Genomic DNA, 16419 nt, shown 5'->3' on the forward strand with positions numbered 1-16419 from the left:
AGGCAGATAAAGTCTTCAGGGATGACAATATTCTCTGTCTCCCCTCACTTGCTTGTTTCTCGATTCTTGTCCTGCATATGCATTGCTTTCCACATTGTGAATCGTCACGTTCCTCACAGTGGTAAAGAAAAGCACACAAATAAATCTTTGCTGCAATGGAGAAAAATTTAAATCAAATCAAATTTTTGCAGACAAATAAGATCAAGGTTTTAAACTCTTCCATCTGTTACTGTGTGCTTGTAGAGTGCAATGTGCAGCAGATGAGGGCACATGGTTCGTGACTCTCAAGGCTACTGTAACACAAACCCCCTCACTGCTGCGGATGCTACTGCTGCTGCTAATGAAATAGAATTGGTCATTGTTAAGTAGAATTTATAGTTGTGATCATCTGCTTAGAAAGGTGCAAGAAAGTGTGCAGTAGGCTTTCCTTGCACTGTGGCTCTGCAAAGCAGGTATTTCCATACTGTAAAAAGCAGCCGCATGACAAAAAGTGATCAAACATATTGGTTTTGTGTCACGGATTTTGTGTTTCTTCTACTTCCATTTTGGTTCGATACTGACCCATTTAATTTCTCCCATTATTTTCTGCTGACTGCGTCACAGTTTAGAGAACACAGCTGAATGACTGTGGGCCAGCAGTTTAGATCTGTCTCAGAAGGTTTTTAGTCCTGTATAAGACTTGCTGCTCTAAGAGTGCTGTTGCTATTTAATTTATACGTTCCGGGTGGGAATCTAATACTATTTTAATTACTCAGTGAATGTATTAATCCTTTAGCTTTTAGAAAATCTCTGTTAAAGTCCACAGCTTCCCTGAAGCAAATATTTCCCAGCCTGCTAGATCATAGTGATACAAGATTGCCTTGATATTCATTATAAAGCATACTTTTCTTCATTTTCTCCCATGGCTTTCAGACAAGTATTTTTGTGGCTCCCTGAACAAAACCCTTGTCCCTCTCGGTTGGATAGTTGCCTCCCTCTCACTTCTGCTCAGCCAAACAGTCTTCTTTTCTTTTAATCATTTTAATCATGTTTGCTGCTTCTTAAACCATTCTCTGTTTGCTCACATGTTTACACACTGAGTAGGGAAAAAAAAAGTATTCCAGGCAGAATCAAAAGACGCAGTGGTTTCCATCTTGTGGTGCACAGTTAATATATTACCGCACCTTCCCATGTCAGGCTGCCAGCAGAAGCCACGGAGGAGCTCTCCCTGCCAGCCACGTGGAGCTCTGCCATAATCTGGCTGGTGTACGAGCTGATGGGAGGGCCAATTGCTTCTTTCAAGCGTTGACCACAAACTCATTTAGACAGGTTTTGTCTAAGAATCTAGGGATTCCTGTACTGCAATCTTCCTGGGACCAGTTCTCTGCCCACTTCCCTTAGAATAAATCTGCCTGAGTGAGGTTGCTCTAATTTTGCAAATCTTTATTTTTGTTTCAGGTTGGAGAGTTCAAAGGCAGACAACCCTGGTTTACGTTTGCTCTTGTCAAAGGCAGTCCATGCTACGGGCAGAGCAGAGCAAGATCAACACAAAGTGCTTCTGGCAGTTCCCTTCAGAAATACTAACAGAGCAACCGTGTAAGAGAGCAACCACAGCATCTAAAGGGAACTTTTCTAAAGGCAGGAGCAGAGGCATGCTGGAAAAGGAAGAACCTTAATATGTGAGTAAAATTTAATGAATTATTCTAAAATGGCCGTACTGAAATGCTACACTAAGGACACTGACCAAGACTCCAGTTGATGAAATTGCTAATAACAAATAAGTGGATTACTGTGAAGCACATAAGAACTGCTAAAGGGTTATTTCCAGCAGGGAGCTGACTCCCTGTTAGACCATTTTCTCTCCACTTCCTACAGCAACAAGAGGTCCCCTTCCAAGATGGAAGAGTTGCTGTTGTGCTGAGCTGTGGTAATGTGATGAGTGCCACAGCAGTGCCTTTGCAAAGCCAACCTCCGAGCAGGAAGCAAGCTAATGTCTTTCTTGGACACTACAAGGCAAGAAGGGAATGAATTTATATAGGAATTGTTTAACATTAAAATTAAGTATCTAATCAGATGGGCATTTTTTTCAACATGCATTCTAGTGGAGAAGGAAAGATGGGATATTAAGTCAAATGGCTGTGGTTACATCATGTGGAGTGTTAACAAGTTTATGAACTGCTAGATAAATGTTGATATAGATGAGATGAATGATCACTCATTTTTATATTTGAATGTTCTGTAAGGGGTGCAGATTGAAAGACCAGTGGATGGAAATGTTCTTCTCCAGGCCCAGACAAGCATTCAGTCTTTCAAGAAGGAAATACAAAGGGGAAGGCTCAGCTGGAGGCAGGGCTGGTGCTTAGCTGCCTGCTTCCTAACTTTAGGCCTCAGTTGCCTGTATAAAATGGAGGATAATGACACTTCCATATCACACAGAGTTTCTAAAGAGAACTATATTAAGGGGTATGGGATGCATGGGCAAACTAGTAAAGGAGGTGGTTTGTATGTACAAGGTAAACAGCTCACTCAATAGGGTAATGATTCCAGACAATATCTTGCTGAACTGGGGCATGGGAAAGGGACACGTATGGTACTGATTCAACTGGCTTCGCTCCTCTGTGTCATTCCTTGATAGATTTACCACGTAATTTTGGGTTTTCCCCTCTCCAGTCCTTCAGAGAGTGATTCTTGTTGTGATGATTTAACACGCACCTCACAATAGAGCAACTCAAGGGAGCATATTGAAAGATTTATGTTGCTGATTCTGCAACAAATGCATCAAGTGCCAAATGTGCTTCCTGTGTTATGCTGAGACGGTCAAAGGCATCTTAGTGAAAGACAAGGACAGCTCAGAGTCATACCTGGGCATGAGTTTGATCCACTGCATTTCACACACTTCTATGTACCACAGACGCAGTTTGTTTCACTTACAGCTTTACTCCTCTGACAACTATTGAGGCAGTTTAAATAAGCTGAGCTGCAGTGTTTGGACATTGACCTGCTTTTTACATGTTTGTTTAGTGAAACTGCCGCATAACTGAACCAGCAGAGCCAGAAGTTATAAACAAACTTTAACTGCAGAATGTGTTTAGCTTTCACCTTGACACAAAGCCTTTGCTTTCTAGAGGAGCAGGGACACTCTCCACAGTACATCAGCACAGTGCACATCAACTCCCCTCCATTAAAACACGGCTAGAAAAAGGCAGGAAAAAAACCATGGCATGCAGAGTTGGGGTTTTTCTGAACAGTGTGTGACTAACTTACCATCTTTCTATGTTAATTCATTTCAGTATTAGACTGCTCCATACCTTTGTGATATATAAAGCTGCTGTGAACAGATTGGCCTATGATCTCATTTATGTCATTGTAAATCCAAAGTAACTCCCTTGAAAACAGCACTTACGGTAGATCTCCATCAGCGTCCCTAATAATTAAATTTGTCCTGTGGTAGGTTCTTGTTCCTTATACATGAAAGTGCAAGTCATCTTGTTTGGAATGTGTGATTTTTTTTTTTTTGGAGGCAGAATTATTTGCTAAGGCTGTAAATATTTCAGTCCATCTAAATGTTCTAAAATAGAAATTCTGTTCTGTTGAATATTTTAATCTGAACAGACAGCACCTACCTTGAAAATGTAATATAAAGCTTATAATCTCTAGTTTAAACTATTAAAACCAATTCAACTGTCATGATTTAACTCCAACCAATGAAGTCCCACACAGCTGCTCACTCACTCCTTGCAGTGGGTCTTAGAAGAGAATAGGAAGGTTAATAATGAGAATACTCATCAGTTAAGGTAAAGACAGTTTAACAGGTAAAGCAAAAGCTACATACACAAGCAAAGCAAACCAAGGAATTCATTCCCCACTTTCCTTGGGCAGGCCAGGTGTTCAGCCATCCCCAGGACAGCAGGGCTCCATCATATGTAACCTCTACTTGGGAAGGCAAATGCTGTCATATCCCTCTACTTCCTCCTCCTTCCCCCAGCTTCACATGCTGAGCATGATGCCATATGCTCTGGGGTATCCCTTGGGTCACTTGGAGTCTCTCGTGTCCCCTCCCAGCTCCCTGTGCGCCCCTGGCCTTGTGCTGGTGGGGTGAGAAGCAGAAAAGGCCTTTGCTCTGTGCAAGTGCTGCTCAGCAATAAGCAAAACATCACTCAACACAGTTTCCAGCGCAAATCCCAAACGTAGCTCCATATCAACTACTGTGAAAGGAATTAACTCTACCCGAGCCAAAACCAGCACACCAACTAAAACTGGACTTAGGGAAATAGTTATCAATTATCAAAATAGGTGTCAGTTCTGTGGTCTATGGCAAATAAGTGGCAGCTGTAACTGAATGACTGATATCAATAGCAGGAAATTGCCACCATCGACTGTACAACGTTAGCAGTGCCTTTCAGGTATGTCTTTCAGAAACTTGTGGAAGTTTCTTGTGACATGGAGGAGCTTTCAATGTTGAGATTTCTGCTTGGACAAATAGACAAATCTTTAAAACTATACGTTTGCACTGGTAAATTCATTCACGGACATTTTTCCTACAGGGATTTCCTGCAGGGGAGCTATTATGCGTGCTCTACCCTGAAACTTGAGCTAGCCAGAAAATGGAAATTGTGTTTCACAGATGATTTTGAGATTTTGAAATTTGTTTTCATTCCAATTCAGAACAAAACCTCAAAATGTTGAAATTCTCCACAAAGGAAAATTCCACAAAAATAAATAGTTTGGGCTTATTTAGATCATTATAACTTCAAAAAAATGCATATATTATATGAAATAAAAAAATCTGATTGTTTGATTCAAACAACTGTTGGTATTCCCCTCCCCCCAAAAAGCTGGGAAAATTAATAGTTTCACAAAGCATTTTGATTGTGACAGAATGACATTTCTGAAGGAAAACTACTCCATGAAATAACTTTCCATCTGAAGTTCATTAGAGTTCCTATTGCCATGTTATCCAGACCTTTTGCTGTAATGCAAAAGCTCTACAAACAGCCTGGCACCAGAACTGTAGTCCATAATGCAGCTTCTTGTGGGCTTCTTATTGCTTGTTTGTGCTATGGCAAGACCTAGAAGTTCCACAGCGATGTTTCTTTCTCCTTGGCAAAGTGTAAGCAGGAAGAAAAGAGCACTCTTTCTGAAGAGAGCTCTCAAGGTGAGAGAATTGGTTTGAAACTGATTTTGCTGCCACCAATCCCCCCAGCACAACAAAGCCTCTCCCTGGCAGGGGAGCAAGCAAGCAAACCAGCATTCGACACCAACACTGACTCTTACCATTGAAAGGAAATGACCCACAGGAGGAAATGTGCTGCTTCTCTGTCACTAACAGGGCAAAGTCAGTGGTGAATAGATTCTAGGACACTGTAACAAATAGAAGTGTCAAGAGTGTGTATCCCAGAGCTCAAAAAAAGACAGTGGTGGCACAATCTCAATGCCTCTGCTGAACTTTGGAAGACTTGTGCAGTTCCATGGTTGCCTGGACAGAAGGGAGCTTCATTATTTTATACATGTTGAAGTATGAATTATTTGACACCATGAACAGATGGAGAATGTCTCTCTAACTGAAGACTACCCAAAGAGGAACTTTAGATAATACAGTAAACCTTGACCATAGTGCATTGCATCAGTACAGCAGCAAGGGAGAGAGAAGCAATGAAGATTGCACTGTATGCAGTGCAAAGGCAGTGAAGACAAATACCCACCTGCTTAGGGGCCTGGACAAAATGGATGGAGCTAAAAGACTATGGATGCTGCTGCCTCTTTGCTTCTGATAAGCCAAATGTATTTGGTGTGTGTCCTGGGCAACGACAGTGGCAGGTGATGAGGTTATTGGATGACAAACCTGGTCTCACAGGTCTAGTGAGATTCTTGTCCTGCTGTGCTGTGCCCAACTAGGAGGAGCAGCATTTGGGTCTCTATTTTATGTACACAAAGCCAGCATATTGTCTGTAAGTGAGATGTTTGGGCTTGTAGTGTAATTCTGGAATATGTTTTTCTCCTTGGGATGTTTCTGAACTGCAGTCAGCGTGTTCCCCACCAGAAAGTGACACGTAGGAGCAACCCTCTCTTGTTGAAAACTTAGTAGAATCTCTGTACAATATTATGGTCACCAAACTATGGCTAATCCTAATTGGTTGCATGTGGGATTGCTTGCTTTAATATAAGGAACTGAATGCACTGAAGATGTTGTGGAAAAGATAAAATAAGGTCAGATAAAAGGCCAAGAGAGCAACTATAATTGTATCACTTCAGTGGAAGGGCTTCTGCCAGCTACGAGCTGTGGCTGTGAGTTCTGGTTGGTTGTATGGAGATGCCTTTGCAGGGCCCACTCTTGACAGCCACATCTATCCTCTCATGGAAACATCATGGTCCAGGCACCTGCATGTCTTCAGCTTGAGATGGAGCAAATTATTCAGTGTAAAAATCTCAAAACATTTCAGTCTACTAGGAAGTAAAAATCTCTCCTGAGGAATTTATAGGTTAAATATCTTAAACAATTGACAGAAACTCCATAAAAGCATCAGAAAAGAGGCACCAGCCTTCCTGGTAACCCTGCTACCCTCTCATTTCCTCAAAGACTGTTGCCACTCCAGAGCTATTGTCATCACATACCCCCACACCACCACCCCACCTGAAGGCCAGGAATTCACTGAATCGCAGAGAATCCATTTTATTCCAAAACCAAACCCTCAGGGTGTAGAGCCCTTTGGGCCTTGGACAGGACCTCATTTACCTTGGGAGCCTGCAGACATGTAACTGCACACACACTGTCAGGTGTGGATCCCTTTGAAGATCTCAGTGGAACCTTGTAGAATGTTTGTGCTCACGTGACAGGTCTCTTGGCAAAAAAAGATACCATGAACTTATTTTTCTATCAGCTAATTGTATCAGCTGTTCTTTATTGGTTTGCTGCCACTTACAGCGTGTAAAACAGCTCTGCTAAGTGTCCAAAAGCAGTGTGTGTCTCCAAGTCTGGAGCAAGGATGGTTTCAACGTTTCAGTGCAGAACTTCAGCAAAGGTCACAAAGGAAGAACAAAGCCTTGATCCTGCTGAGGGCACAGCTGAGAGAAGCTGCAATCTCTGCAGGGCTGCACATTACCTGGCCTAGGGCTTATACAAGATCTAATAAGCTTTTACAAGGCTTGACCAGCGCAATGAGAGATGCAAGATAGAGCTTACTAGACAACACAAGATGTTGCCATTAGGCACGCAAAGGCAAAGGATCAACTCCCACATTTGGGCTTGGTCTCCATTTACATTTTTGCAGCCATAGCTACAATGGTCAGGAAAGGGAAAGGTAGCAAACCTCTAAGCAACGTAGCTATGCTGCCAAGAAGCCTTGTGTAAACAGACAAGTCTCCTTTGTGTTGTGCACCCCACTAGCAGACTGGAGATGAATGCACAGGAGCCCGACTGAGCCTGTCGTTTCTAGGTGGCACCTTCAAGCCTGCCAGGGTGTCCCCAGCTGGGGCATGGCAAGGAAGAGGGGATGCCTTGAAAGCTGGAGCGGCACTGGGCACCCTCAGGAGGGAGCTTGCCTGCATCTCTGCTCCTGCCTCATCAGCAGTCACCAGTGAGGCTGCAAAGAGACAAGTGCAAGGTGCAAATGCAGAATCTTGACAGAGGTCAGGTTTGACCTCCACGACATTTCCAAAAGCTTTTGGGGCCCTTCTCATCTGTATGAAGGGCTCTGTGCCTGGCCCTGGACAGTTTAGGGCTGTCCCTGGTGGCTCTCCTGAGATATGCCTAAACACAAGCCCTGTAATTATGGTGCGTGTGTTAGCAAATTAGACCAAACTGAGCCAAAGGCCCTTACCATGGTATTAGAGGATGCTGCATTGCATGCTTGCTTTCTGCAACTGCCTGGTCAGGGAGGACTGCCACAAAGGGAGAAGCTTGGCAGCATGTGGGGAGGGCAGCTGGCTGGTCACAGCATCTACATCCCTGCCTCAAGCCCTTCAAGGTCCAGGGAGATAAAGGTGGGAAAGATTTAAACAGAAGTACTCGTGAGTTAATTAATGAGCACATTTTAAAGCCTTTTATTTCCTCAAATAACAGCGTGTATTTAGACACCTGTAAAAGGGCTATGCCCACTTGGCACTCACCAGCCTGCAGAGGCTTATTAAGGACCTGCCTGGACTCCTGGCAGAGGCCAAGGCGGGTGCTGAGCACTCCAGAAATTCCTCTCTAGTTCCAATTCTGTTTGTTTTATTATCTTTGCAGAGCAAGCCATCCAAAAGCCGCCTTCTGAAGGGCTCCACGTTAAAAAACACCAAACACTCCATGGCACTAAGTGGTGACTCAAACTGGTGTTATTTTTCCCTCATGAGACACTTGGGGAAGCTGAGGCAGCGTGGTTGGAGTGTCCCTGTGACTTGTGCTTGTGACTTTGAATGGCTTCAATCTTCCCAGCACAGGGTAAAGATGCCAGTGCCAGCGAAATGCCAAGAGAGAAGTCCATTATGAACAGAAGCCAGGAATTTGTCAGCCCTTTTTTTTAATTAGTGTTTCATTAGTTAGTACTAATTTAGAAAATGAGTGCCACGATTATCTTGATTAGTACTGGAATGGAGAGGAAGGTGTGGGATATTGAGGGGTGGACTCTAGTGTAAGTGGGTCTGGAGAGCTGCAGGGAAGGAAGATGCAGCTTGGTGACTGCCACAGGGCTGGCTAGGATAGCTGGGTGGTCTGCTGCTGTCTCTGCAGGGGGAAGCCACTCTCATCACGGCCCCAAGGCAGCGTGCTGCAGCCTGGCAGCCCTTTGCTGTGAGCAGGGAGGTCATGGTGAATTGGTGTTCTTACAGAGCATATTGAAGAGACTGGTAGAAGCCTGCTGAGGAGAGTCTTGCTTTTGTGGTGGGGATAGAGGAGCCTGAGCTATTATCATAGACCTTTTGTTATCATAGACCTGGTGTCCCCTTGCAAGCAAGCACTCTGTCAGCGTGCAGGACAGACACCTTCAGAGACTGTCGTGGCTGCTGCAGAGTGTCGCTGTGGCATTCTTCATCCCCAGCTTCTACCTGCTGCTATCGAATCCCTCAACCCAGCCCATCTGTGCTCTTGATGCAAACACCAGGATGCTGCCTAACTCCCGGGGTGGTAAGTGAATTTGCAATTACCTTTCCCCACTGTGATGCTGCATGATTAGAAAAGAGGGCCAAATCTCTGCACAGGAGCTTGGACACATCCCCTCCAAAATTTGGGCATGGAAACTTGGCCCTGTGTCTGAGGTGTTCCAGGCATCAAGCAAGGGAGCTGAGCATGAAGCTAGCACCCAGGTACTGATGCCTGTAGTGTGGTCCAGGCCCCTCCAAGAGACAGAGCTCCTCCAGAGCCACTGAACCAAATCAACTCCCCTTGTGCAAATTTTCCTGTTTTCATCACAAAATATCAGAACTAAGAGCTGTTCAGTTGATGCAGCACGTATCTCATGGACTGCTGCAAAGTTCAGTTGAGCTAAGAAATAGCTAGCTGGAAGTAGTGGTCCAGAGGAAGCAACAATTATGTATCTATTGTCTGATTGCTGCTTTTTTTGCAGCAGGGATGACTCCTTGACATTAGGCCTAAGGAGTCTGCCCGTTAATAGTAGTTTGAAATGGTCAAGAGGTTACAGCAGTAAGGAATGTTAGTAAAAAATGTCTCTGTGGAGTTTAAACAACCAGTATTTTAGACAGGGCTTGGTGGGTTACTGTCCCTGCACAAACAACTAGAATGTGAGAGTCTGGGCTGGGAAATACTTAAACTGTTTGGAAAAACTTGTTTTGTGCAGCTTGAGAGTGTCCCTGGAGGCTGTGGCCCAATGCCATGACTCCTGGTAAAGGCTGGGCTGCAGTAACAATGAAGCTTTTATAGGGAAGCTGGAGTACAATCAGAAACTTTTCAGTCCCAAGGGATTATGGGGAGGGGAGTTCCTGGGTTCAAGATGTCTGGCACATTATGCACATTTCCACCAGGATTTGGGGGTGTTCTATGGCATGCAAGGTATGCAAATTGCTAAATGTGTTTTCAATTTTGCTGTGTTGTGCTGTCTTTGTTGGGTGATCATTTTCTCTCCAGTGTAGCCAGAAGACAAGATGGGTTCATAGCAGGAGAGGAAAAGTGTATTTGGTCTCACAAGCAGTACTGACCTATGAAGAGCTTGTATTTTTTTTTCTCCAGCATGCTCCTAACTGGGTGGCTGCAGATTATTCACTGATTAAACTTCCTCTAGTAAGAAGTGTCCTGAACTGAAAGGCATCTTTGATGCATCACTTCTTACCAAAGCCATGAGAAGTGTGCTTGTAGAAACTGTCTTGCTCCTTGTTGCTAGTACTTAACCATAATCATTTACATGCTGTGTGTGGCAGATGTCAGCACGAGGTCCAGCACCTGACCCAAGTATCCACTCTGTCAGTATGGATAGAGCGTCAGTTCACATTTTCTTTGAAGTCATCACACTGCTGCTAATTCAAGGGCTTTGTTAGAGAAGAAAAGGCATTTCCTATTAGATGTAGACTTCTATTACTAATGGTGCTAAGTGATAGGAAAAAAAACAGGTCAGGGTGGGCCCTACAAAGCAAAGAATTTCCCAATAATTTCCCAATTATGGAAATGTAGTTACCAAGCTGAGACTGCCCAACGATTGTAGGATGCCATGGGTTTTATTGCTGCTGCCTCTTCTTTCTCTGACCCCTCAAGGAGCTAACCAGTGACAAGGGAACTGGCTTGCTGATGGGGTTCCCCTGCTAGGGCCCCTTGCCCCCCATTTTGTGTATCTTTTCCCTTCATTTGCTGAGGTTTAACCTCAGGCCTGCCTCCAGTTTGGAAACACTGAATGGCCTTTAATGACAACAGCACAAGCAAAAATCTATAAATGCAGGATTTGTGATTTACATGGGGTTAATTACCACAACAAGCATGTTTATCCACTTCTCTAATAAATCTTTAAGACAGCAACAAGTACGAGCTTGACTAGATTCATCCTGTGCATATATTTTTCTTGTAGCTATGTTTGCAAATCTGTATGTGCAGGATAGAAAGAGACAAAATATCTCCCATCACTTAGGCAATAGCTCATGAGTTGTGTGCTTTTCTGCCTGTAATGGCATCAGCAATTACTTCAGATTTGGTGCAAAATAGTCTTTATCATGACTTTTTCTGTCTTGGGTTTTTTTTAAAGGAAATGAGTAGATCATGAATGCATATTAACTACAGGAGTGCCATCCATTGCTCTGACTCCTACTTGCCACGGGAGGACTGTGAGATCTGTGTTTGTTTCTGTTAAACTACTAAGACATGTTCTTTATATTCATGAAGTTAAAAACCTACAGTTGCAGGTGCTGGTGCATGTCCGGGGCCTGTGGTGTGAAGCTGTTCTTCTGCAAGGGTCCTGCCAGGTCTGTTATTTGATAACTATTACTGATGATGGCAAGCTGAAGATTCACACCATCAAATAGAATTAATAGCTTGGTTTCATCAGCCTGATTTACAGAAGAGGTGACTGATGTAAAGAGGTGACCAGTGGCTTTGGGAGCCTCTAGTTTTTGGTGATGAATCACTAGAATAACTTTATGGAGACCAGTATTACTAAACACTTTTGAGGTCTCTTCCAACCCTTAAGATTCCATGATTCAGTTGCATTCTGATATGCACAAGTTGCAAAAAGGTTTTCTCCAGCTGTTGATTCATTTTAGCTTTAGCTGCCTTCTAGGTTTTCAGTGTCCACCAGTGTGTAGGGTTGAGTGGAGTGTCTCTGATTTGCTAGAAAGGCATTTGCAATGGCTCAGTGCTGTTTGGGACAGGGCCTCTCACCATTCCTTAGGAATTTGTATCAGGCAGAACATTTCGTACCATGAAGAAGATTTTGTCACCTTGATTTGAAGGAAGTTGTTTGTGTTAATGCTTAAAGGTAACGTGAGACGAGGCAAGCTCTTTACTTTAGAACATGTGTTGTGCCAGTGATGTACACAGTACAGTAACAAACAAAGGGTCCACTGTGGTATTTACACTCACCACAAATGCATTTGCAAAACAGGATTATTTGCCATCCAATAAATGAGTCCTGCTTTTAGGCAGAACCCCTATGTGTTCAGTGGAGTACGCTCCTCAATGTTTCTTACCATTTATCAACCCAGTGCATTCCTCCCCATTTTTTTTAATGCCTTCCATTAATAGTTAAGAAAAACCTAGGGAAAACAAACACTCTATTCCTGATTGTTTATTCATCAGTCTCTTAGGAACCATAATTACGTCTCCCAGGAATTGTGTGTTTTATCATACTGTATATCTTAAAGAGCCACTTTAGGTAAAATAACAAGGAGTGCCTTATGAAGGAAAATTGGATTCATTTTAAGACTTTTTTAACCCTCCAAAGAATGGCTCTTTGTTTACTTCTTTACTGCATGTGGCAACTTGCCCAAGTAAATACTATGCTGTATAAATACCAGAGATTGGTATTTATGATATTACATAAACATACTCTGAATAATGACTCATTGTTGCAGTGAAGAAGAACACAAGCAATATACATTGCAGTTGATGCATTAGTTCTCATCACTGTATTAAGTGGCACTGAAGTATTGTAGTACAAAATGATACTGAGATCTCAGAGGAAAAGTCCTATAGTATTGTTTAGCACATCTGAATTTACTAAACAAAACAGAAAACAGCCAAAACAGGAATGTGATGAGAATAAGAAACACAGCAGGTTAGTCAATCAATATTCCTCAATATGAGGAATCAGTGGGTACATTTAGAGGTTGATTGGCAAAAGGTTTATTGCTCTTCAAAGTAAAATATCATCCAGCACATTCATGCTGCTGCTAGAAGGAGCTGAGTCCTCAGGGTTCACACTCCTGGCCTGCAGTGATACTCGGGTCCACTTGTGGCAACAGGATGCTGATACCAGTTTTTCACTCATGGAGCCATGCTTTTAACTGACTTTATTTCTCAGAGTTGTAGTTCATCCAGCTACAGTTTGATTAAACCTCTACCTTCATTTCAACAATATTCTGTGTGTGCAAGGACTTGTGTGAACAAAGACGCTTCTGTGCCACATTTTGCATTACTGCCAAATGATGGCTCACCTGCTGCATGGGATTCAGATCTGAGAAATCAAAATCCCAAGGGGAACATGTGTATGCCAAACCTTATCTTTTAAAGCCAGTGGGCTATTAATGAACTTTATGTTTCAAGTCCCTGGCTGTAATCTATCTTGTCCAAACAGCAAAAATAAAATCCACTCAAATCCTCAAAGGGCCGCTGGAGCAGCGCTTTAAAAAGAACGATGCAAAGTGTCACCCTCAATACTGCACTAGCTTAACAGGGTGGGTTTTTTTAGAAATTCCCTGCTTTCCCTGAAGCAGCCCCAGCCCTTCAGGAGCAGCAAGGAAATCCCAAATGCAGACCATGTCCACAAAGCAGGGGGTTGATCCTCCTAAAATGCAGAAGTTTGGGGGTGCTCTATGCTGGGTGCACCCTACTTCATGAGTGCAGGTTAGCGTGTTGTGATAGAAGGGTGGCTCCTGTTTGCTGTGGTTTATTGTCAGCAGAAGACATTTCCTTCCTAGGTGTGAATAAAGGCAGGAATTGAGGAGTACCCCTTCTTTCCTCCGCCTCTCTCACCTGAGAAGATAGCACTGGATGTTCTTAGCAGCCTCGCAAAGTTCATGGGCTTGTAGAAACCTCTGCACTACCACATGGTTAGTAGCTGTTTATTGTGGTTATTAAACTGTATCTTATTCCTCTAATTTTTGCAAGTTCCTGGTTTTACTTCTTTAGTCAGAACCCACGATATTTAGGCAGACCTGTGTTTTGATGTTGTCCTGGGTGCCATCTGCTATTCCATTTTGAATGCAAGATCTTACTGGATGAATGGAACACTCCTTGACTTTTTCTTCCTTGCTGTTCACAGTTTTTGCTCAGAATAGGAGGAAACACAGATGATGGGAGAATGGAAGGCTGCTAGTCTGCAAAGAGAAAAGTTTAGAGGATATATCCTGGGCCAGGACCCAAATGTGTGGCACTAGTTTGCTGAGGCTCTGCTAGCAAACGTGGGAATGACTGTGATGCTGTTGTGGTTTATGCCCAGTTGGCTACTACCACACAGCCACTCACTCCCCACCACCTACTCTCCACTCCTGTGTGATGGTGAAGGCCCCAGCAACACGGGAGGAGAACAGATTGAGACAAGGGCAGGGAGAGCTCGCTGCCAATTATGGTTCTTATTTCCTAATTTTCCAGAAGAATAATGGAGCAGTAATGTTCATCAGCAAAGAGGAGAGAACAAGAAATATGGTCAAATTTCAAAGTCAGTCACAGCTTTATTTATTATTAAATTGCTGGCAGTGCCCAAAGCCTCCAGTTTTATGGTATTTGATGCTCTTCAGACATGTGCTGGTATATCATGCTGAAACATTGCTGCTTTATTTGGATTTTGAAGCCATGCCTCACTACTAGTTATCTCAAAACACGTATTGAAACCTGTCCTGGGCAGCTTTAACCTGAATTCTTTCCTTATGTTGTTTGAGGTCTACCATTCTCTCTTCCTGGGAGCCTGGGACATGAGATGGCAGACTAAGGTCAGCATCAAAGCATGATAACAAGCGAGCCTCATCCAAGCCCCACAGAATTCAGTGGGAAGGCTTGACTGGACAGCTGTGGTTTTGACTCAGGCCCAGAGATACTAGAAAATAACAAAGACGCCAAAAAGAAATAGCTTGGTCAGCTTTGGGGCTTATTCCTTCTGTCTTTTAAAAAGAATAAATATATGGGGTTAGTTATGAATTTCTCTGGTTGGTTGTGCTCCCAGTCAGCTGTGTCATAGCAGTGTGCTGTGTGATCAAAGCAGAGCAATTCTGAGCTTATAGGTTTAGAGATCCTTTTTCAGTATTGAAAGGAACAGCATTGCAAGGAACTGTGAGTCACCAATTTTTTCTCTAGTACGCATAAAAGCGTTCAGACACTTTGCATAAGCACAAGGATCATGCTGACAAAGAATGATAGCACTGCCTAAGCAGTTAAGCTGGGTTTTTATGCATTTAAATGTATGTGGATCAAGATATATTTTGTGTGATCTAAAGCTACTGCCAAACCTCTGATTAGTTTGTAAATCTTATTGTGTCTTGTCTCATTCTTTTGTTCCACACAAGAGGATGCAGACACAATTGCACTGACAATTGCTTTGAGAACAACAGTGTTCTGTAGCACCTCTCAAGGAAGAAAACTGGCAAGAGACTCCATTTCATTGCTTTATTTCTGCATGAGTAAACTGCACACCCATGATCTCAGGGCTCCCTGTAGAAATACACAAGAAAAATACTGTGGGCCTACTCCACAGGCAGCACTTACAAATCATGTTAGGTTTGATGCTTTTCAGAAGTTCATCTATCTAAACAAGGCAATTATGTTTTGGCTCCTTCCCCTACTATTGCTGCACAAGTGAGTACCCACACTATTGCAGAAGGTAGAGAAGGATGAGGCAAACCCAGCCTTCAGTATAACATTGGTTGAAGTGTCTTGGAAAAAGATCTTATAACTGGCAGATGATATCGCAGCCATTCAGTGGTGCTGCTTCCTCCTGCCACTCCCCACGTGTGCAAACAAAGCGAAGTTTATCTCCCCATTTCAGCCATTGTTGTTTGTACAATGATTGACATTTTGCAGATAGCTTTATCTATTATTTTTCAAAGACCTTTTCTATTATTTTTATTGATCAGAAAGCAAAAAGATAAATAAATTTGCAAAGCAGACAAGGTCAAGTGTTAACTAAAGTTGTTTGGCATGTGGGAAGTTGATATTCAGTTGCCAAAGTGAGACAGTCATCTCTTTTCTTGGCCAGTTCAGTGTCAGATCTTTTGGGGTCCTGAAAAATATAACTGCTGTGCAGAAGAAGTGTCTGCCCTGCATCTCAGCTATCCTGAGGGGTAAGGATGCTGTGGAGTGAGGTTTCTCTACTCCACAGATAATGTTTGTTTGTGAAATGTTTTCAGATTCTCAAATCAATGGGATGTATGGACCACATCCATAAATATACTACATTAAGCCAAGAGATTTGGCTACAGATGTGTAGACTGGAAAAAAAGAAGCAAAATTATTTCATTGGACTTTGTGCAGTTCTGTACAGTACTAAACCTCATTAAAACTTACATTTTAACTCTCTAGTTCAGTAAGTCACTAGCAAGGCACACACTCTGCCAGCACTTACAGTGTCACCAGAGCAGCTGAGAACCAGACAGAAAGTGGTAGCTGCTGGTAAGTCAGATGGCACATATGAAAATGGGCTCAAATAGAATCCTTACCCAAGCACATGGCGACTACATCTTTCTTGCCTCCTGCCTCAAGAGTTAGAGGGCAGGAGCATCACCGTTGCTGCTACCCACTGCCTGAGAGCAAGGAGGGCCAGGCATGGCACCATTCAACATTTAGCTTTTGTAGTCACACAGTTGTCACCTGCCCTGTGC

This window comes from Colius striatus, chromosome 14, assembly GCF_028858725.1.
Source record: "Colius striatus isolate bColStr4 chromosome 14, bColStr4.1.hap1, whole genome shotgun sequence".
Classification (NCBI taxonomy): domain Eukaryota; kingdom Metazoa; phylum Chordata; class Aves; order Coliiformes; family Coliidae; genus Colius; species Colius striatus.